Genomic DNA, 21,128 nt, shown 5'->3' with positions numbered 1-21,128 from the left:
GGGGTGGTTGCAGACACTGGGGGAGGGATGGTTGCAGACACTGGGGAAGGGGTGGCTGCAGACACTGGGGGAGGAGTGGGTGCAGATAATGGGAGAGGGGTGGGTGAGGACACTGGGGGAAGGTGGATGCAGACTCTGCGGGAGGGGTGAGTGCAGACTCTGGGGGTGGGTGGGTGCAGACTCTGGGGGAGGGGTGGGTGCAGACAATGGGGGAGCGGTGGTTGCAGACACTGGGGGAGGGGTGGGTGCAGAAACTGTGGGAGGGTTGGGTGCTGAAACTGGGGGAGTGGTGGATGCAGACACTGGGGGAGGGGTGGGTGCAGAGACTGGGGGAGGGGTGGATGCACACACTGCGGGAGGGGTGAGTGCAGACACTGGGGGAGGGGTGGTTGCAGACACTGGGGGAGGGGTGGGTGCAGACACTGGGTGAGGGGTGGTTGCAGACACTGGTGGAGGGGTGGTTGCAGACACTGGGGGAGGAGTGGGTGCAGACACTGGGGGAGGAGTGGGTGCAGATAATGGGGGAGGGGTGGGTGCAGACACTGGGGGAAGGTGGATGCAGACTCTGCGGGAGGGGTGAGTGCAGACTCTGGGGGTGGGTGGGTGCAGACTCTGGGGGAGGGGTGCGTGCAGACAATGGGAAAGGGGTGGGTGTAGACACTGGTGGAGGGTGGGTGCAGACACTGGATGAGGGGTGGATGCAGACACTGGGGGAGCGGTGGTTGCAGACACTGGGGGAGGGGTGGGTGCAGACACTGGGTGAGGGGTGGTTGCAGACACTGGTGGAGGGGTGGTTGCAGACACTGGGGGAGGAGTGGGTGCAGACACTGGGGGAGGAGTGGGTGTAGATAATGGGGGAGGGGTGGATGCAGACACTGGGGGAAGGTGGATGCAGACTCTGCGGGAGGGGTGAGTGCAGACTCTGGGGGTGGGTGGGTGCAGACTCTGGGGGAGGGGTGCGTGCAGACAATGGGAAAGGGGTGGGTGTAGACACTGGTGGAGGGTGGGTGCAGACACTGGATGAGGGGTGGATGCAGACACTGGGGGAGCGGTGGTTGCAGACACTGGGGGAGTGGTGGGTGCAGAAACTGTGGGAGGGTTGGGTGCTGAAACTGGGGGAGTGGTGAATGCAGACACTGGGGGAGGGGTGGGTGCAGAGACTGGGGGAGGGGTGGATGCACACACTGCGGGAGGGGTGAGTGCAGACACTGGGGGAGGGGTGGGTGCAGTCACTGGTGGAGGGTGGGTGCAGACACTGGGTGAGGGGTGGGTGCAGACACTGGGGTAGGGGTGGTTGCAGACACTGGGGGAGGGTTGGGTGCAGACACTAGGGCATGGTCGGCTGCCAACACTGGTGGAAGGTGGATGCAGACACTGGATGAGGGGTGGATGCAGACACTGGGGGAGGGGTGGGTGCAGAAACTGGGAGGGTTGGGTGCTGAAACTGGGGGAGTGGTGGATGCAGACACTGGGGGAGGGGTGGGTGCAGAGACTGGGGGAGGGGTGGATGCACACACTGCGGGAGGGGTGAGTGCAGACACTGGGGGAGGGGTGGGTGCAGTCACTGGTGGAGGGTGGGTGCAGACACTGGATGAGGGGTGGATGCAGACACTGGAGGAGCGGTGGGTGCAGACACTGGGGGCGGGATGGGTGCAGACACTTGGGGAGGGGTGGGTGCCGACACCTGGGCATGGGTGGGTACCGACACTGGGGCAGGGGTGGGTGCAGACACTAAGGGAAGGGAGTGCAGCCACTGGGGGAGGGGCTGCAGAAACTGTGGGAGTGGTGGGTGCAGATACTGGGGGAGTGGTGGGTGCAGACCCTGGGGGAGGGGTGGGTGCAGACTCTGGAGATGGGTGTGGGTGCCGACAATGGGGAAGGGTGTGAGCAGACACTGGGTGAGGGGTGGTTGCAGACACTGGGGGAGGGGTGGGTGCAGAAACTGTGGGAGGGTTGGGTGCTGAAACTGGGGGAATGGTGGATGCAGACACTGGGGGAGGGGTGGGTGCAGAGACTGGGGGAGGGGTGGATGCACACACTGCGGGAGGGGTGAGTGCAGACACTGGGGTTGGGTGGGTGCAGTCACTGGTGGAGTGTGGGTGCAGACACTGGGTGAGGGGTGGGTGCAGACACTGCGGGAGGGGTGAGTGCAGACTCTAGGGGAGGGTGGGTGCAGACACTGGGGGAGGGGTGGGTGCAGACAATGGGGGAAGGATGTGTGCGGACACTGGGGGAGGCAGGTTGCAGACACTGGATGAGGAGTGGGTGCAGACACTGGGGGAGGGGTGGGTGCAGACAAAGGGAAAGGCGTGGGTGTAGACACTGGTGGAGTGTGGGTGCAGACACTGGATGAGTGGTGGATGCAGACACTGGAGGAGCGGTGGGTGCAGACACTGGGGGAGGGATGGGTGCAGACACTTGGGGAGGGGTGGGTGCCGACACCTGGGCAGGGGTGGGTACCGACACTGGGGCAAGGGTGGGTGCAGACACTGGGGGAAGGGAGTGCAGCCACTGGGGGAGGGGCTGCAGAAACTGGGGGAGTGGTGGGTGCAGATACTGGGGGAAGGGGGGTGCAGACACTGGGGGAGGGGTGGGTGCAGACACTGGGGGAAGGGAGTGCAGACACTGGTGGAAGGGAGTGCAGGCACTGGTGGAGGGGTGGTTGCGGACACTGGGGGAGGGGTGGGTGCAGACACTGAGGGAGGGGCTGCAGACATTAGGGGAAGGGGTGGGTGAAGACACTGGGGGAGGGGTGGGTGCAGACACTGGGTGAGGGGTGGTTGCAGACACTGGAGGAGGGGTGGTTGCAGACACTGGGGGAGGGGTGGGTGCAGACACTGGGGGAATGGGCTGCTGGCACTGGGGAGAGATGGTGCAGAAACTGGGGGAGGGGTGGGTGCAGACACTGGGGAAGGGGATGCAGACACTGGGGGAAGGGGGTGCAGACACTGGGGGAAGAGGGGTACAGACACTGTGAGAAGGAGATGCAGACACTGGGGGATGGGTGGGTGCAGACACAGGGGGAGGGGTGGGTGCAGACACTGGGGGAAGGGTACGTGCAGAAACTGGGGGAGGGGTGGGTGCAGACACTAGGGGAGCGGTGGATGCAGACACTGGGGGAGGGGTGGGTGCAGACACTGGGGGAGGGGTGGTAGCAGACACCAGGGGAGGGGTGGGTGCAGAAACTGTGGAAGGGTTGGGTGCTGAAACTGGGGGAGTGGTGGATGCAGACACTGGGGGAGGGGTGGGTGCAGAGACTGGGGGAGGGGTGGATGCACACACTGCGGGAGGGGTGAGTGCAGACACTGGGGGAGGGGTGGGTGCAGTCACTGGTGGAGGATGGGTGCAGACACTGGGGTAGGGGTGGTTGCAGACACTGGGGGAGGTTTGGGTGCAGACACTGGGGCAAGGTCGGCTGCCAACACTGGGGGAAGGTGGATGCAGACACTGCGGGAGGGGTGAGTGCAGATTCTAGGGGAGGGTGGGTGCAGACACTGGGGGAAGGTGGATGCAGACTCTGCGGGAGGGGTGAGTGCAGACTCTGGGGGTGGGTGGGTGCAGACACTGGGGAGGCGTGGGTGCAAACACTGGGGGAGGAGTGGGGGCAGACAATGGGAAAGGGGTGGGTGTAGACACTGGTGGAGGGTGGGTGCAGACACTGGATGAAGGGTGGATGCAGACACTGGGGGAGCGGTGGGTGCAGACACTGGGGGAGGGATGGGTGCAGCCACTGGGTGATGGGTGGTTGCAGACACTGGGGGAGGGTTGGGTGCCGACACTGGGGCAGGGGTGGGTGCGGACACTGGGGGAAGGGAGTGCAGACACTGGTGGAGGCTTGTTTGCAGACACTGGGGGAGGGGTGGGTGCCGACACTGGGGGAGGGGTGGGTGCAGACAATGGGGGAAGGGAGTGCAGACACTGGTGGAGGGGTGGTTGCGGACACTGGGGGAGGGGTGGGTGCAGACACTGAGGGAGGGGCTGCAGACATTAGGGGAAGGGGTGGGTGAAGACACTGGGGGAGGGGTGGGTGCAGACACTGGGTGAGGAGTGGTTGCAGACACTGGGGGATGGGTGGTTGCAGACACTGGGGGAGGGGTGGGTGCAGACACTGAGGGAGGAGTGGGTACAGATAATGGGGGAGGGGTGGGTGCAGACAGTGGGGGAGAGTTGGGTGCAGACACTGGGGCAAGGTCGGCTGCCAACACTGGGGGAAGATGGATGCAGACACTGCGGGAGGGGTGAGTGCAGACTCTAGGGGAGGGTGGGTGCAGACACTGGGGGAGGAGTGGGTACAGACAATGGGGGAGGGGTAGGTGCAGACACTGGGGGAAGGTGGATGCAGACTCTGCGGGAGGGGTGAGTGCAGACTCTTGGGGTGGGTGGGTGCAGACATTGGGGAGGGGTGGGTGCAGACACTGGGGGAGGGGTGGGTGCAGACAATGGGAAAGGCGTGGGTGTAGACACTGGTGGAGGGTGGGTGCAGACACTGGATGAGGGGTGGATGCAGACACTGGGGGAGCGGTGGGTGCAGACACTGGGGGAGGGATGGGTGCAGACACTTGGGGAGGGGTGGGTACCGACACCTGGGCAGGGGTGGGTACCGACACTGGGGGAGGGGTGGGTGCCGACACTGGGGGAGGGGTGGGTGCAGACACTGGGGGAAGGGAGTGCAGACACTGGTGGAGGGGTGGTTGCGGACACTGGGGGAGGGTGGGTGCCGACACTGGGGGATTAGTGTGTGCAGACACTGAGGGAGGGGCTGCAGACATTAGGGGAAGGGGTGGGTGAAGACACTGGGGGAGGGGTGGGTGCAGACACTGGGTGAGGGGTGGTTGCAGACACTGGGGGAGGGGTGGTTGCAGACACTGGGGGAGGGGTGGGTGCAGACACTGGGGGAGGAGTGGGTGCAGATAATGGGGGAGGAGTGGGTGCAGACACTGGATGAGGGGTGGATGCAGACACTGGGGGAGCGGTGGGTGCAGACACTGGGGGAGGGATGGGTGCAGACACTTGGGGAGGGGTGGGTGCTGATACCTGGGCAGGGGTGGGTGCCGACACTGGGGCAGGGGTGGGTGCAGACACTGGGGGAGGGGTGGGTGCAGACACCGGGGGAGGGGTGGGTGCAGACACTGGAGATGGGTGTGGGTACAGAGACTGGGGGAGGGGTGGATGCACACACTGCGGGAGGGGTGGGTGCAGACACTGGGGTAGGGTTGGATGCAGACACTGCGGGACGGGTGAGTGCAGACTCTAGGGGAGGGTGGGTGCAGACACTGGGGGAGGGGTGGGTGCAGACAATGGGGGAAGGATGGGTGCAGACACTGGGGGAGGCAGGTTGCAGACACTGGATGAGGAGTGGGTGCAGACACTGGGGGAGCGGTGGGTGCAGACACTGGGGGAATGGGCTGCAGGCACTGGGGAGAGATGGTGCAGAAACTGGGGGAGGGGTGGGTGCAGACACTGGGGAAGGGGATGCAGACACTGGGGGAAGCGGGTGCAGACACTGGGGGAAGAGGGGTACAGACACTGTGGGAAGGGGGTGCAGACACTGGGGGATGGGTGGGTGCAGACACAGGGGGAGGGGTGGGTGCAGACACTGGGGGAAGGGTACGTGCAGAAACTGGGGGAGGGGTGGGTGAAGACACTAGGGGAGCGGTGGATGCAGACACTGGGGGAGGGTGGGTGCAGACACTGGGGGAGCGGTGGGTGCAGAAACTGGGGGCGGGGAGGGTGCAGACACTGGGGGAAGGGTGGGTGCAGACACTGGGGGAGGGTTGGGAGCAGACACAGGGAAAGAATCCGGTGCAGACACTGGAACAAGGGGGGATGCAGACCCTGGTTGAGGGTGGGTGCAGACACTGAGTGAGAGGTGGGTGCAGACACTGGGGGAATGGTGGGTGCAGGCACTGGAGTTGAGTCGGCGCAGAAACTGGGGGAAGTGGGGATGCAGACACTGGGGGAAGGCGGGGTGCAGACACCGGGGAGTGGTGGGTGCAGACAGTGGGGAGGGATGGGTGTAGACACTGTGGGAGGGTGCGGGTGCAGTCACTGTTGGAGGGTGGTTGCAGCCACTGGGTGATGGGTGGTTGCAGACACTGGGGGAGGGTTGGGTGCCGACACTGGGGCAGGGGTGGGTGCGGACACTGGGGGAAGGGTGGGTGCGGACACTGGGGGAAGGGTGGTTGCAGACACTGGGGGAAGGGGTGGGTGCGGTCACTGGGGGAAGGGTGGTTGCAGACACTGGGGGAGGGGTGGGTGCCGACACTGGGGGAGGGGTGGGTGCAGACACTGGGGGAAGGGAGTGCAGACACTGGTGGAGGGGTGGTTGCGGACACTGGGGGAGGGGTGGGTGCAGACACTGAGGGAGGGGCTGCAGACATTAGGGGAAGGGGTGGTTGAAGACACTGGGGGAGGGGTGGGTGCAGACACTGGGTGAGGGGTGGTTGCAGACACTAGGGGAGGGGTGGTTGCAGACACTGGGGGAGGGGTGGGTGCAGACACGGGGAGGAGTGGGTGCAGACAATGGGGGAGGGGTGGGTGCAGACACTGGAGGAAGGTGGATGCAGACTCTGCGGGAGGGGTGAGTGCAGACTCTGGGGGTGGTTGGGTGCAGACACTGGGGGAGGGGTGGGTGCAGACAATGGAAAAGGGGTGGGTGTAGACACTGGTGGAGCGGTGGGTGCAGACACTGGGGGAGGGATGGGTGCAGACACTTGGGGAGGGGTGGGTGCTGACACCTGGGCAGGGGTGGGTGCCGACACTGGGGCAGGGGTGGGTGCAGACACTGGGGGAAGGGAGTGCAGCCACTGGGGGAGGGGCTGCAGAAACTGGGGGAGTGGTGGGTGCAGTCACTGGTGGAGGGTGGGTGCAGACACTGGGTGAGGGGTGGGTGCAGACACTGGGGTAGGGGTGGTTGCAGACACTGGGGGACGGTTGGGTGCAGACACTGGGGGAGGCAGGTTGCAGACACTTGATGAGGAGTGGGTGCAGACACTGGGGGAGCGGTGGGTGCAGACACTGGGGGAATGGGCTGCAGGCACTGGGGAGAGATGGTGCAGAAACTGGGGGAGGGGTGGGTGCAGACACTGGGGAAGGGGATGCAGACACTGGGGGAAGTGGGTGCAGACACTGGGGGAAGAGGGGTACAGACACTGTGGGAAGGGGATGCAGACATGGGGGATGGGTGGGTGCAGACACTGGGGGAAGGGTACGTGCAGAAACTGGGGGAGGGGTGGGTGCAGACACTAGGGGAGCGGTGGATGCAGACACTGGGGGAGGGTGGTGCAGACACTGGGGGAGCGGTGGGTGCAGAAACTGGGGGCGGGGAGGGTGCAGACACTGGGGGAGGGGTGGGTGCAGACACAGGGAAAGAGTCCGGTGCAGACACTGGAACAAGCGGGGATGCAGATCCTGGTTGAGGGTGGGAGCAGACACTGAGTGAGAGGTGGGTGCAGACTCTGCGGGAGGGGTGAGTGCAGACTCTGGGGGTGGGTGGGTGCAGACTCCGGGGGAGGGGTGGGTGCAGACAATGGGAAAGGGGTGGGTGTAGACACTGGTGGTGGGTGGGTGCAGACACTGGATGAGGGGTGGATGCAGACACTGGGTGAGCGGTGGGTGCAGACACTGGGGGAGGGATGGGTGCAGACACTTGGGGAGGGGTGGGTGCTGATACCTGGGCAGGGGTGGGTGCCGACCCTGGGGCAGGGGTGGGTGCAGACACTGGGGGAGGGGTGGGTGCAGACACCGGGGGAGGGGTGGGTGCAGACACTGGAGATGGGTGTGGGTACAGAGACTGGGGGAGGGGTGGATGCACACACTGCGGGAGGGGTGAGTGCAGACACTGGGGGAGGGGTGGGTGCAGACACTGGGGTAGGGGTGGATGCAGACACTGCGGGAGGGGTGAGTGCAGACTCTAGGGGAGGGTGGGTGCAGACACTGGGGGAGGGGTGGGTGCAGACAATGGGGGAAGGATGGGTGCAGACATTGGGGGAGGCAGGTTGCAGACACTGGATGAGGAGTGGGTGCAGACACTGGGGGAGCGGTGGGTGCAGACACTGGGGGAATGGGCTGCAGGCACTGGGGAGAGATGGTGCAGAAACTGGGGGAGGGGTGGGTGCAGACACTGGGGAAGGGGATGCAGACACTGGGGGAAGCGGGTGCAGACACTGGGGGAAGAGGGGTACAGACACTGTGGGAAGGGGATGCAGACACTTGGGGATGGGTGGGTGCAGACACTGTGGGAAGGGTACGTGCAGAAACTGGGGGAGGGGTGGGTGCAGACACTAGGGGAGCGGTGGATGCAGACACTGGGGGAGGGTGGGTGCAGACACTGGGGGAGCGGTGGGTGCAGAAACTGGGGGCGGGGAGGGTGCAGACACTGGGGGAAGGGTGGGTGCAGACACTGGGGGAGGGTTGGGAGCAGGCACAGGGAAAGAGTCCGGTGCAGACACTGGAACAAGGGGGGATGCAGACCCTGGTTGAGGGTGGGTGCAGACACTGAGTGAGAGGTGGGTGCAGACACTTGGGGAGGGGTGGGTGCTGATACCTGGGCAGGGGTGAGTGCCGACACTGGGGCAGGTGTGGGTGCAGACACTGGGGTAGGGGTGGTTGCATACACTGGGGGAGGGTTGGGTGCAGACACTGGGGCAAGGTCGGCTGCCAACACTGGGGGAAGCTGGATGCAGACACTGCGGGAGGGGTGAGTGCAGACTCTAGGGGAGGGTGGGTGCAGACACTGGGGGAGGAGTGGGTGCAGACAATGGGGGAGGTGTAGGTGCAGACACTGGGGGAAGGTGGATGCAGACTCTGCGGGAGGGGTGAGTGCAGACAATGGGAAAGGTGTGGGTGCAGACACTGGATGAGGGGTGGATGCAGACACTGGGGGAGCGGTGGGTGCAGACACTGGGGGAGGGATGGGTGCAGACACTGAGCGAGGAGGTGCAGACATTAGGGGAAGGGGTGGGTGAAGACACTGGGGGAGGGGTGGGTGCAGACACTGGGTGAGGGGTGGTTGCAGACACTGGGGGAGGGGTGGTTGCAGACACTGGAGGAGGGGTGGGTGCAGACACTGGGGGAGGAGTGGGTGCAGTCACTGGTGGAGGGGTGGGTGCAGTCACTGGTGGAGGGTGGGTGCAGACACTGGGGGAGCGGTGGATGCACACACTGCGGGAGGGGTGAGTGCAGACACTGGGGGAGGGGTGGGTGCAGACACTGGGGTAGGGGTGGATGCAGACACTGCGGGAGGGGTGAGTGCAGACTCTAGGGGAGAGATGGTGCAGAAACTGGGGGAGGGGTGGGTGCAGACACTGGGGAAGGGGATGCAGACACTTGGGGATGGGTGGGTGCAGACACAGGGGGAGGGGTGGGTGCAGACACTGTGGGAAGGGTACGTGCAGAAACTGGGGGAGGGGTGGGTGCAGACTCTAGGGGAGGGTGGGTGCAGACACTGGGGGAGGGGTGGGTGCAGACAATGGGGGAAGGATGTGTGCAGACACTGGGGGAGGCAGGTTGCAGACACTGGATGAGGAGTGGGTGCAGACACTGGGGGAGCGGTGGGTGCAGACACTGGGGGACTGGGCTGCAGGCACTGGGGAGAGATGGTGCAGAAGCTGGGGGAGGGTTGGGTGCAGACACTGGGGAAGGGGGTGCAGACACTGGGAGAAGAGGGGTACAGACACTGTGGGAAGGGGATGCAGACACTGGGGGATGGGTGGGTGCAGACACAGGGGGACGGGTGGGTGCCGACACTGGGGGAAGGGTACGTGCAGAAACTGGGGGAGCGGTGGATGCAGACACTGGGGGAGCGGTGGGTGCAGAATCTGGGGGAGGGGAGGGTGCAGACACTGGGGGAAGGGTGGGTGCAGACACTGGGGGAAGGTTGGGAGCAGACACAGGGGAAGAGTCCGGTGCAGACACTGGAACAAGGGGGGATGCAGACCCTGGTTGAGGGTGGGTGCAGACACTGAGGGAGGGGTGGGTGCACGCACTGGGGGAGGGGTCGGTGCAGACACTGGGGGAGAGGTGGGTGCAGACACTGGGGGAGGTGTGGGTGCAGACACTGGGGGAAGGGGGGTGCAGACACTGGGGGAGGGGTGGGTGCAGACAGTGGGGAGGGGTGGGTGTAGACACTGTGGGAGGGTGTGGGTGCAGTCACTGGTGGAGGGTGGGTGCAGCCACTGGGTGATGGGTGGTTGCAGACACTGGGGGAGGGTTGGGTGCCGACACTGGGGCAGGGGTGGGTGCGGACACTGGGGGAAGGGAGTGCAGACACTGGTGGAGGGGTGGTTGCAGACACTGGGGGAAGGGTACGTGCAGAAACTGGGGGAGGGGTGGGTGCAGACACTAGGGGAGCGGTGGATGCAGACACTGGGGGAAGGTTGGGAGCAGAAACAGGGGAAGAGTCCGGTGCAGACACTGGAACAAGGGGGGATGCAGACCCTGGTTGAGGGTGGACGCAGACACTGAGGGAGGGGTGGGTGCACGCACTGGGGGAGGGGTGGGTGCAGACACTGGGGGAAGGGAGTGCAGACACTGGTGGAAGGGAGTGCAGGCACTGGTGGAGGGGTGGTTGCGGACACTGGGGGAGGGGTGGGTGCAGACACTGAGGGAGGGGCTGCAGACATTAGGGGAAGGGGTGGGTGAAGACACTGGGGGAGGGGTGGGTGCAGACACTGGGTGAGGGGTGGTTGCAGACACTGGGGGAGGGGTGGTTGCAGACACTGGGGGAGGGGTGGGTGCAGACACTGGGGGAAGGTGGATGCAGACACTGGATGAGGGCTGGATGCAGACACTGGGGGAGCGGTGGGTGCAGACACTGGGGGAGGGATGGGTGCAGACACTTGGGGAGGGGTGGGTGCGGACACCTGGGTAGGGGTGGGTGCCGACACTGGGGCAGGGGTGGGTGCAGACACTGGGGGAAGGGAGTGCAGCCACTGGGGGAGGGGCTGCAGAAACTGGGGGAGTGGTGGGTGCAGACACTGGGGGAGGGGTGAGTGCAGACACTGGGGGAGGGGCGGGTGCAGGCACTGGTTGCAGACACTGGAGATGGGTGTGGGTGCCGACAATGGGGAAGGATGTGAGCAGACACTGGGTGAGGGTTGGGTGCTGAAACTGGGGGAGTGGTGGATGCAGACACTGGGGGAGGGGTGGGTGCAGAGACTGGGGGAGGGGTGGATGCACACACTGCGGGAGGGGTGAGTGCAGACACTGGGGGAGGGGTGGGTGCAGTCACTGGTGGAGGGTGGGTGCAGACACTGGGTGAGGGGTGGGTGCAGACACTGGGGTAGGGGTGGTTGCAGACACTGGGGGAGGGTTGGGTGCAGACACTGGGGCAAGGTCGGCTGCCAACACTGGTGGAAGGTGGATGCAGACACTGCGGGAGGGGTGAGTGCAGACTCTAGGGGAGGGGTGGGTGCAGACACTGGGGGAGGGGTGGGTGCAGACAATGGGGGAAGGATGGGTGCAGACACTGGGGGAGGCAGGTTGCAGACACTGGATGAGGAGTGGGTGCAGACACTGGGGGAGCGGTGGGTGCAGACACTGGGGGAATGGGCTGCTGGCACTGGGGAGAGATGGTGCAGAAACTGGGGGAGGGGTGGGTGCAGACACTGGGGAAGGGGATGCAGACACTGGGGGAAGGGGGTGCAGACACTGGGGGAAGAGGGGTACAGACACTGTGGGAAGGAGATGCAGACACTGGGGGATGGGTGGGTGCAGACACTGGGTGAGGGGTGGGTGCAGACACTGGGGGAAGGGAGTGCAGACACTGGTGGAGGGGTGGTTGCAGACACTGGGGGAGGGGTGGGTGCAGACACTGGGGGAGGGGTGGGTGCAGACACTGGGGGAAGGGAGTGCAGACACTGGTGGAGGGGTGGTTGCGGACACTGGGGGAGGGGTGGGTGCAGACACTGAGGGAGAGGCTGCAGACATTAGGGGAAGGGGTGGGTGAAGACACTGGGGGAGGGGTGGGTGCAGACACTGGGTGAGGGGTGGTTGCAGACACTGGGGGAATGGGCTGCTGGCACTGGGGAGAGATGATGCAGAAACTGGGGGAGGGGTGGGTGCAGACACTGGGGAAGGGGATGCAGACACTGGGGGAAGGGGGTGCAGACACTGGGGGAAGAGGGGTACAGACACTGTGGGAAGGGGATGCAGACACTGGGGGATGGGTGGGTGCAGACACAGGGGGAGGGGTGGGTGCAGACACTGGGGGAAGGGTACGTGCAGAAACTGGGGGAGGGGTGGGTGCAGACACTAGGGGAGCGGTGGATGCAGACACTGGGGGAGGGTGGGTGCAGACACTGGGGAAGCGGTGGGTGCAGACACTGGGGGAGGTGTGGGTGCAGACACTGGGGGAAAGGGGGTGCAGACACTGGGGGAGGGGTGGGTGCAGACACTGGGGGAGCGGTGGGTGCAGACACTGAGTGAGAGGTGGGTGCAAACACTGGGGGAATGGTGGGTGCAGGCACTGGAGTAGAGTCGGCGCAGAAACTGGGGGAAGTGGGGATGCAGACACTGGGGGAAGGCGGGGTGCAGACACCGGGGAGTGGTGGGTGCAGACAGTGGGGAGGGGTGGGTGCAGACACTGTGGGAGGGTGTGGGTGCAGTCACTGGTGGAGGGTGGGTGCAGCCACTGGGTGATGGGTGGTTGCAGACACTGGGGGAGGGTTGGGTGCCGACACTGGGGCAGGGGTGGGTGCGGACACTGGGGGAAGGGAGTGCAGACACTGGTGGAGGGGTGGTTGCGGACACTGGGGGAGGGGTGGGTGCAGACACTGAGGGAGATGCTGCAGACATTAGGGGAAGGGGTGGATGAAGACACTGGGGTAGGGGTGGTTGCAGACACTGGGGGACGGTTGGGTGCAGACACTGGGGTAGGGGTGGTTGCAGACACTGGATGAGGAGTGGGTGCAGACACTGGGTGAGGGGTGGTTGCAGACACTGGGGGAGGGGTGGTTGCAGACACTGGGGGAGTTGTGGGTGCAGACACTGGGGGAAGAGTGGGTGCAGATAATGGGGGAGGGGTGGGTGCAGACACTGGGGGAAGGTGGATGCAGACTCTGCGGGAGGGGTGAATGCAGACTCTGGGGGTGGGTGGGTGCAGACTCTGGGGGAGGGGTGGGTGCAGACAATGGGAAAGGGGTGGGTGTAGACACTGGTGGAGGGTGGGTGCAGACACTGGATGAGGGGTGGATGCAGACACTGGGGGAGGGGTGGTTGCAGACACTGGGGGAGGTGTGGGTGCAGAAACTGTGGGAGGGTTGGGTGCTTAAACTGGGGGAGTGGTGGATGCAGACACTGGGGGAGGGGTGGTGCAGAGACTGGGGGAGGGGTGGATGCACACACTGCGGGAGGGGTGAGTGCAGACACTGGGGGAGGGGTGGGTGCAGTCACTGGTGGAGGGTGGGTGCAGACACTGGGTGAGGGGTGGGTGCAGACACTGGGGTAGGGGTGGTTGCAGACACTGGGGGAGGGTTGGGTGCAGACATTGGGGCATGGTCGGCTGCCAACACTGGTGGAAGGTGGATGCAGACACTGCGGGAGGGGTGAGTGCAGACTCTAGGGGAGGGTTGGTGCAGACACTGGGGGAGGAGTGGGTGCAGACAATGGGGGAGGGGTAGGTGCAGACACTGGGGGAAGGTGGATGCAGACTCTGCGGGAGGGGTGAGTGCAGACTCTGGGGGTGGGTGGGTGCAGACACTGGGGAGGGGTGGGTGCAGACACTGGGGGAGGGGTGGGTGCAGACAAAGGGAAAGGCGTGGGTGTAGACACTGGTGGAGGGTGGGTGCAGACACTGGATGAGGGGTGGATGCAGACACTGGAGGAGCGGTGGGTGCAGACACTGGGGGAGGGATGGGTGCAGACACTTGGGGAAGGGTTGGTGCCGACACCTGGGCATGGGTGGGTACCGACACTGGGGCAGGGGTGGGTGCAGACACTGGGGGAAGGGAGTGCAGCCACTGGGGGAGGGGCTGCAGAACTGGGGGAGTGGTGGGTGCAGATCCTGGGGGAGGGGTGGGTGCAGACCCTGGGGGAGGGGTGGGTGCAGACTCATGGAGATGGGTGTGGGTGCCGACAATGGGGAAGGGTGTGAGCAGACACTGGGTGAGGGGTGGTTGCAGACACTGGGGGAGGGGTGGGTGCAGAAACTGTGGGAGGGTTGGGTGCTGAAACTGGGGGAGTGGTGGATGCAGACACTGGGGGAGGGGTGGGTGCAGAGACTGGGGGAGGGGTGGATGCACACACTGCGGGAGGGGTGAGTGCAGACACTGGGGTTGGGTGGGTGCAGTCACTGGTGGAGGGTGGGTGCAGACACTGGGTGAGGGGTGGGTGCAGACACTGCGGGAGGGGTGAGTGCAGACTCTTGGGGAGGGTGGGTGCAGACACTGGGGGAGGGGTGGGTGCAGACAATGGGGGAAGGATGTGTGCGGACACTGGGGTAGGCAGGTTGCAGACACTGGATGAGGAGTGGGTGCAGACACTGGGGGAGGGGTGGGTGCAGACAAAGGGAAAGGCGTGGGTGTAGACACTGGTGGAGGGTGGGTGCAGACACTGGATGAGGGGCGGATGCAGACACTGGAGGAGCGGTGGGTGCAGGCACTGGGGGAGGGATGGGTGCAGACACTTGGGGAGGGGTGGGTGCCGACACTGCGGGAGGGGTGAGTGCGGACTCTAGGGGAGGGTGGGTGCAGACACTGGGGGAGGGGTGGGTGCAGACAATGGGGGAAGGATGTGTGCGGACACTGGGGGAGGCAGGTTACAGACACTGGATGAGGAGTGGGTGCAGACACTGGGGGAGGGGTGGGTGCAGACAAAGGGAAAGGCGTGGGTGTAGACACTGGTGGAGGGTGGGTGCAGACACTGGATGAGGGGTGGATGCAGACACTGGAGGAGCGGTGGGTGCAGACACTGGGGGAGGGATGGGTGCAGACACTTGGGGAGGGGTGGGTGCCGACACCTGGGCAGGGGTGGGTGCCGACACTGGGGCAGGGGTGGGTGCAGACACTGGGGGAAGGGAGTGCAGCCACTGGGGGAGGGGCTGCAGAAACTGGGGGAGTGGTGGGTGCAGATACTGGGGGAAGGGGGGTGCAGACACTGGGGGAGGGGTGGGTGCAGACACTGGGGGAGCGGTGGGTGCAGACACTGAGTGAGAGGTGGGTGCAGACACTGGGGGAATGGTGGGTGGAGGCACTGGAGTAGAGTCGGCGCAGACACTGGGGGAAGGCGGGGTGCAGACACCGGGGAGTGGTGGGTGCAGACATTGGGTGATGGGTGGTTGCAGACACTGCGGGAGGGTTGGGTGCCGACACTGGGGCAGGGGTGGGTGCGGACACTGGGGGAAGGGAGTGCAGACACTGGTGGAGGGGTGGTTGCAGACACTGGGGAAGGGGTGGCTGCACTCACTGGGGGAGCAGTGGGTGCAGATAATGGTCGATGGGTGGGTGCAGACACTGGGGGAAGGTGGATGCAGACTCTGCGGGAGGGGTGGGTGCAGACAATGGGGGAGCGGTGGTTGCAGACACTGGGGGAAGGGTGGGTGCAGAAACTGTGGGAGGGTTGGGTGCTGAAACTGGGGGAGTGGTGGATGCAGACACTGGGGGAGGGGTGGGTGCAGAGACTGGGGGAGGGGTGGATGCACACACTGCGGGAGGGGTGAGTGCAGACACTGGGGGAGGGGTGGGTGCAGTCACTGGTGGAGGGTGGGTGCAGACACTGGGTGAGGGGTGGGTGCAGACACTGGGGTAGGGGTGGTTGCAGACACTGGGGGAGGGGTGGGTGCAGACACTGGGTGAGGGGTGGTTGCAGACACTGGGGGAGGGGTGGTTGAAGACACTGGGGGAGGAGTGGGTGCAGACACTGGGGGAGGAGTGGGGTGCTGAAACTGGGGGAGTGGTGGATGCAGACACTGGGGGAGGGGTGGGTGCAGAGACTGGGGGAGGGGTGGATGCACACACTGCGGGAGGGGTGAGTGCAGACACTGGGGGAGGGGTGGGTGCAGTCACTGGTGGAGGGTGGGTGCAGACACTGGGTGAGGGGTGGGTGCAGACACTGGGGTAGGGGTGGTTGCAGACACTGGGGGAGGGTTGGGTGCAGACACTAGGGCATGGTCGGCTGCCAACACTGGTGGAAGGTGGTTGCAGACACTGGGGGAGGAGTGGGTGCAGACACTGGGGGAGGAGTGGGGTGCTGAAACTGGGGGAGTGGTGGATGCAGACACTGGGGGAGGGGTGGGTGCAGAGACTGGGGGAGGGGTGGACGCACACACTGCGGGAGGGGTGAGTGCAGACACTGGGGGAGGGGTGGGTGCAGTCACTGGTGGAGGGTGGGTGCAGACACTGGGGGAGGAGTGGGTGCAGACAATGGGGGAGGGGTAGGTGCAGACACTGGGGGAAGGTGGGTGCAGACAAAGGGAAAGGTGTGGGTGTAGACACTGGTGGAGGGTGGGTGCAGACACTGGATGAGGGGTGGATGCAGACACTGGAGGAGCGGTGGGTGCAGACACCGGGGGAGGTATGGGTGCAGACACTTGGGGAGGGGTGGGTGCCGACACCTGGGCATGGGTGGGTACCGACACTGGGGCAGGGGTGGGTGCAGACACTGGGGGAAGGGAGTGCAGCCACTGGGGGAGGGGCTGCAGAAACTGGGGGAGTGGTGGGTGCAGATACTGGGGTAGAGGTGGGTGCAGACCCTGGGGGAGGGGTGGGTGCAGACTCATGGAGATGGGTGTGGGTGCCGACAATGGGGAAGGGTGTGAGCAGACACTGGGTGAGGGGTGGTTGCAGACACTGGGGGAGGGGTGGGTGCAGAAACTGTGGGAGGGTTGGGTGCTGAAACTGGGGGAGTGGTGGATGCAGACACTGGGGGAGGGGTGGGTGCAGAGACTGGGGGAGGGGTGGATGCACACACTGCGGGAGGGGTGAGTGCAGACACTGGGGTTGGGTGGGTGCAGTCACTGGTGGAGGGTGGGTGCAGACACTGGGTGAGGGGTGGGTGCAGACACTGCGGGAGGGGTGAGTGCAGACTCTTGGGGAGGGTGGGTGCAGACACTGGGGGAGGGGTGGGTGCAGACAATGGGGGAAGGATGTGTGCGGACACTGGGGTAGGCAGGTTGCAGACACTGGATGAGGAGTGGGTGCAGACACTGGGGGAGGGGTGGGTGCAGACAAAGGGAAAGGCGTGGGTGTAGACACTGGTGGAGGGTGGGTGCAGACACTGGATGAGGGGCGGATGCAGACACTGGAGGAGCGGTGGGTGCAGGCACTGGGGGAGGGATGGGTGCAGACACTTGGGGAGGGGTGGGTGCCGACACCTGGGCAGGGGTGGGTACCGACACTGGGGCAGGGGTGGGTGCAGACACTGGGGGAAGGGAGTGCAGCCACTGGGGGAAGGGCTGCAGAAACTGGGGGAGTGGTGGGTGCAGATACTGGGGGAAGGGGGGTGCAGACACTGGGGGAGGGGTGGGTGCAGACACTGGGGGAGCGGTGGGTGCAGACACTGAGTGAGAGGTGGGTGCAGACACTGGGGGAATGGTGGGTGCAGGCACTGGAGTAGAGTCGGCGCAGAAACTGGGGGAAGTGGGGATGCAGACACTGGGGGAAGGCGCGGTGCAGACACCGGGGAGTGGTGGGTGCAGTCACTGGTGGAGGGTGGGTGCAGCCACTGGGTGATGGGTGGTTGCAGACACTGCGGGAGGGTTGGGTGCCGACACTGGGGCAGGGGTGGGTGCGGACACTGGGGGCAGGGAGTGCAGACACTGGGGGAGGGGCTGCAGACATTAGGGGAAGGGGTGGGTGAAGACACTGGGGGAGGGGTGGGTGCAGACACTGGGTGAGGGGTGGTTGCAGACACTGGGGGAGGGGTGGCTGCAGACACTGGGGGAGCAGTGGGTGCAGATAATGGTCGATGGGTGGGTGCAGATACTGGGGGAAGGTGGATGCAGACTCTGCGGGAGGGGTGAGTGCAGACTCTGGGGGTGGGTGGGTGCAGACTCTGGGGGAGGGGTGGGTGCAGACAATGGGGGAGCGGTGGTTGCAGACACTGGGGGAGGGGTGGGTGCAGAAACTGTGGGAGGGTTGGGTGCTGAAACTGGGGGAGTGGTGGATGCAGACACTGGGGGAGGGGTGGGTGCAGAGACTGGGGGAGGGGTGAATGCACACACTGCGGGAGGGGTGAGTGCAGACACTGGGGGAGGGGTGGGTGCAGTCACTGGTGGAGGGTGGGTGCAGACACTGGGTGAGGGGTGGGTGCAGACACTGGGGTAGGGGTGGTTGCAGACACTGGGGGAGGGGTGGGTGCAGACACTGGGTGAGGGGTGGTTGCAGACACTGGGGGAGGGGTGGTTGCAGACACTGGGGGAGGAGTGGGTGCAGACACTGGGGGAGGAGTGGGTGCAGATAATGGGGGAGGGGTGGGTGCAGACACTGGGGGAAGGTGGATGCAGACTCTGCGGGAGGGGTGAGTGCAGACTCTGGGGGTGGGTGGGTGCAGACTCTGGGGGAGGGGTGCGTGCAGACAATGGGAAAGGGGTGGGTGTAGACACTGGTGGAGGGTGGGTGCAGACACTGGATGAGGGGTGGATGCAGACACTGGGGGAGCGGTGGTTGCAGACACTGGGGGAGGGGTGGGTGCAGAAACTGTGGGAGGGTTGGGTGCTGAAACTGGGGGAGTGGTGGATGCAGACACTGGGGGAGGGGTGGGTGCAGAGACTGGGGGAGGGGTGGATGCACACACTGCGGGAGGGGTGAGTGCAGACACTGGGGGAGGGGTGGGTGCAGTCACTGGTGGAGGGTGGGTGCAGACACTGGGTGAGGGGTGGGTGCAGACACTGGGGTACGGGTGGTTGCAGACACTGGGGGAGGGTTGGGTGCAGACACTAGGGCATGGTCGGCTGCCAACACTGGTGGAAGGTGGATGCAGACACTGCGGGAGGGGTGAGTGCAGACTCTAGGGGAGGGTGGGTGCAGACACTGGGGGAGGAGTGGGTGCAGACAATGGGGGAAGGTGGGTGCAGACAAAGGGAAAGGCGTGGGTGTAGACACTGGTGGAGGGTGGGTGCAGACACTGGATGAGGGGTGGATGCAGACACTGGAGGAGCGGTGGGTGCAGACACTGGGGGAGGGATGGGTGCAGACACTTGGGGAGGGGTGGGTGCCGACACCTGGGCATGGGTGGGTGCCGACACCTGGGCATGGGTGGGTGCAGACACTGGGGGAAGGGAGTGCAGCCACTGGGGGAGGGGCTGCAGAAACTGGGGGAGTGGTGGGTGCAGATACTGGGGGAGTGGTGGGTGCAGACCCTGGGGGAGGGGTGGGTGCAGACTCTGGAGATGGGTGTGGGTGCCGACAATGGGGAAGGGTGTGAGCAGACACTGGGTGAGGGGTGGTTGCAGACACTGGGGGAGGGGTGGGTGCAGAAACTGTGGGAGGGTTGGGTGCTGAAACTGGGGGAGTGGTGGATGCAGACACCGGGGGAGGGGTGGGTGCAGAGATTGGGGGAGGGGTGGATGCACACACTGCGGGAGGGGTGAGTGCGGACACTGGGGTTGGGTGGGTGCAGTCACTGGTGGAGGGTGGGTGCAGACACTGGGTGAGGGGTGGGTGCAGACACTGCGGGAGGGGTGAGTGCAGACTCTAGGGGAGGGTGGGTGCAGACACTGGGGGAGGGGTGGGTGCAGACAATGGGGGAAGGATGTGTGCGGACACTGGGGGAGGCAGGTTGCAGACACTGGATGAGGAGTGGGTGCAGACACTGGGGGAGGGGTGGGTGCAGACAAAGGGAAAGGCGTGGTTGTAGACACTGGTGGAGTGTGGGTGCAGACACTGGATGAGTGGTGGATGCAGACACTGGAGGAGCGGTGGGTGCAGACACTGGGGGAGGGATGGGTGCAGACACTTGGGGAGGGGTGGGTGCCGACACCTGGGCAGGGGTGGGTACCGACACTGGGGCAGGGGTGGGTGCAGACACTGGGGGAAGGGAGTGCAGCCACTGGGGGAGGGGCTGCAGAAACTGGGGGAATGGTGGGTGCAGATACTGGGGGAAGGGGGGTGCAGACACTGGGGGAGGGGTGGGTGCAGACACTGGGGGAGCGGTGGGTGCAGACACTGGTGTAGGGGTGGTTGCAGACACGGGGGAGGGTTGGGTGCAGACACTGGGGCAAGGTCGGCTGCCAACACTGGTGAAAGGTGGATGCAGCCACTGCGGGAGGGGTGAGTGCAGACTCTAGGGGAGGGTGGGTGCAGACACTGGGGGAGGGGTGGGTGCAGACACTGGGGGAGAGGTCGGTGCAGACACTGGGGGAATGGTGGGTGCAGGCACTGGAGTAGAGTCGGCGCAGAAACTGGGGGAAGTGGGGATGCAAACACTGGAGGAAGGCGGGGTGCAGACACCGGGGAGTGGTGGGTGCAGACAGTGGGGAGGGGTGGGTGTAGACACTGTGGGAGGGTGTGGGTGCAGTCACTGGTGGAGGGTGGGTGCAGCCACTGGGTGATGGGTGGTTGCAGACACTGGGGGAGGGTTGGGTGCCGACACTGGGGCAGGGGTGGGTGCGGACACTGGGGGAAGGGAGTGCAGACACTGGTGGAGGGGTGGTTGCAGACACTGGGGGAGGGGTGGGTGCCGACACTGGGGGAGGGGTGGGTTCAGGCACTGGGGGAAGGGAGTGCAGACACTGGTGGAGGGGTGGTTGCGGACACTGGGGGAGCGGTGGGTGCAGACACTGGGGGAGGGGTGGATGCACACACTGCGGGAGGGGTGAGTGCAGACACTGGGGGAGGGGCTGCAGACATTAGGGGAAGTGGTGGGTGAAGACACTGGGGGAGGACTGGGTGCAGACACTGGGGGAGGGGTGGATGCACACACTGCGGGAGGGGTGAGTGCAGACACTGGGGGAGGGGTGGTGCAGTCACTGGTGGAGAGTGGGTGCAGACACTGGGGCATGGTCGGCTGCCAACACTGGGGGAAGGTGGATGCAGACACTGCGGGAGGGGTGAGTGCAGACTCTAGGGGAGGGTGGGTGCAGACACTGGGGGAGGAGTGGGTGCAGACAATGGGGGAGGGGTAAGTGCAGACACTGGGGGAAGGTGGATTCAGACTCTGCGGGAGGGGTGAGTGCAGACTCTGGGGGTGGGTGG

The sequence above is a fragment of the Pristiophorus japonicus genome, unplaced genomic scaffold (assembly GCF_044704955.1).
Source record: "Pristiophorus japonicus isolate sPriJap1 unplaced genomic scaffold, sPriJap1.hap1 HAP1_SCAFFOLD_217, whole genome shotgun sequence".
Taxonomy (NCBI): domain Eukaryota; kingdom Metazoa; phylum Chordata; class Chondrichthyes; family Pristiophoridae; genus Pristiophorus; species Pristiophorus japonicus.
The sequence above is the reverse complement of the archived record's forward strand: the minus strand, read 5'-3'. Positions refer to the sequence as shown.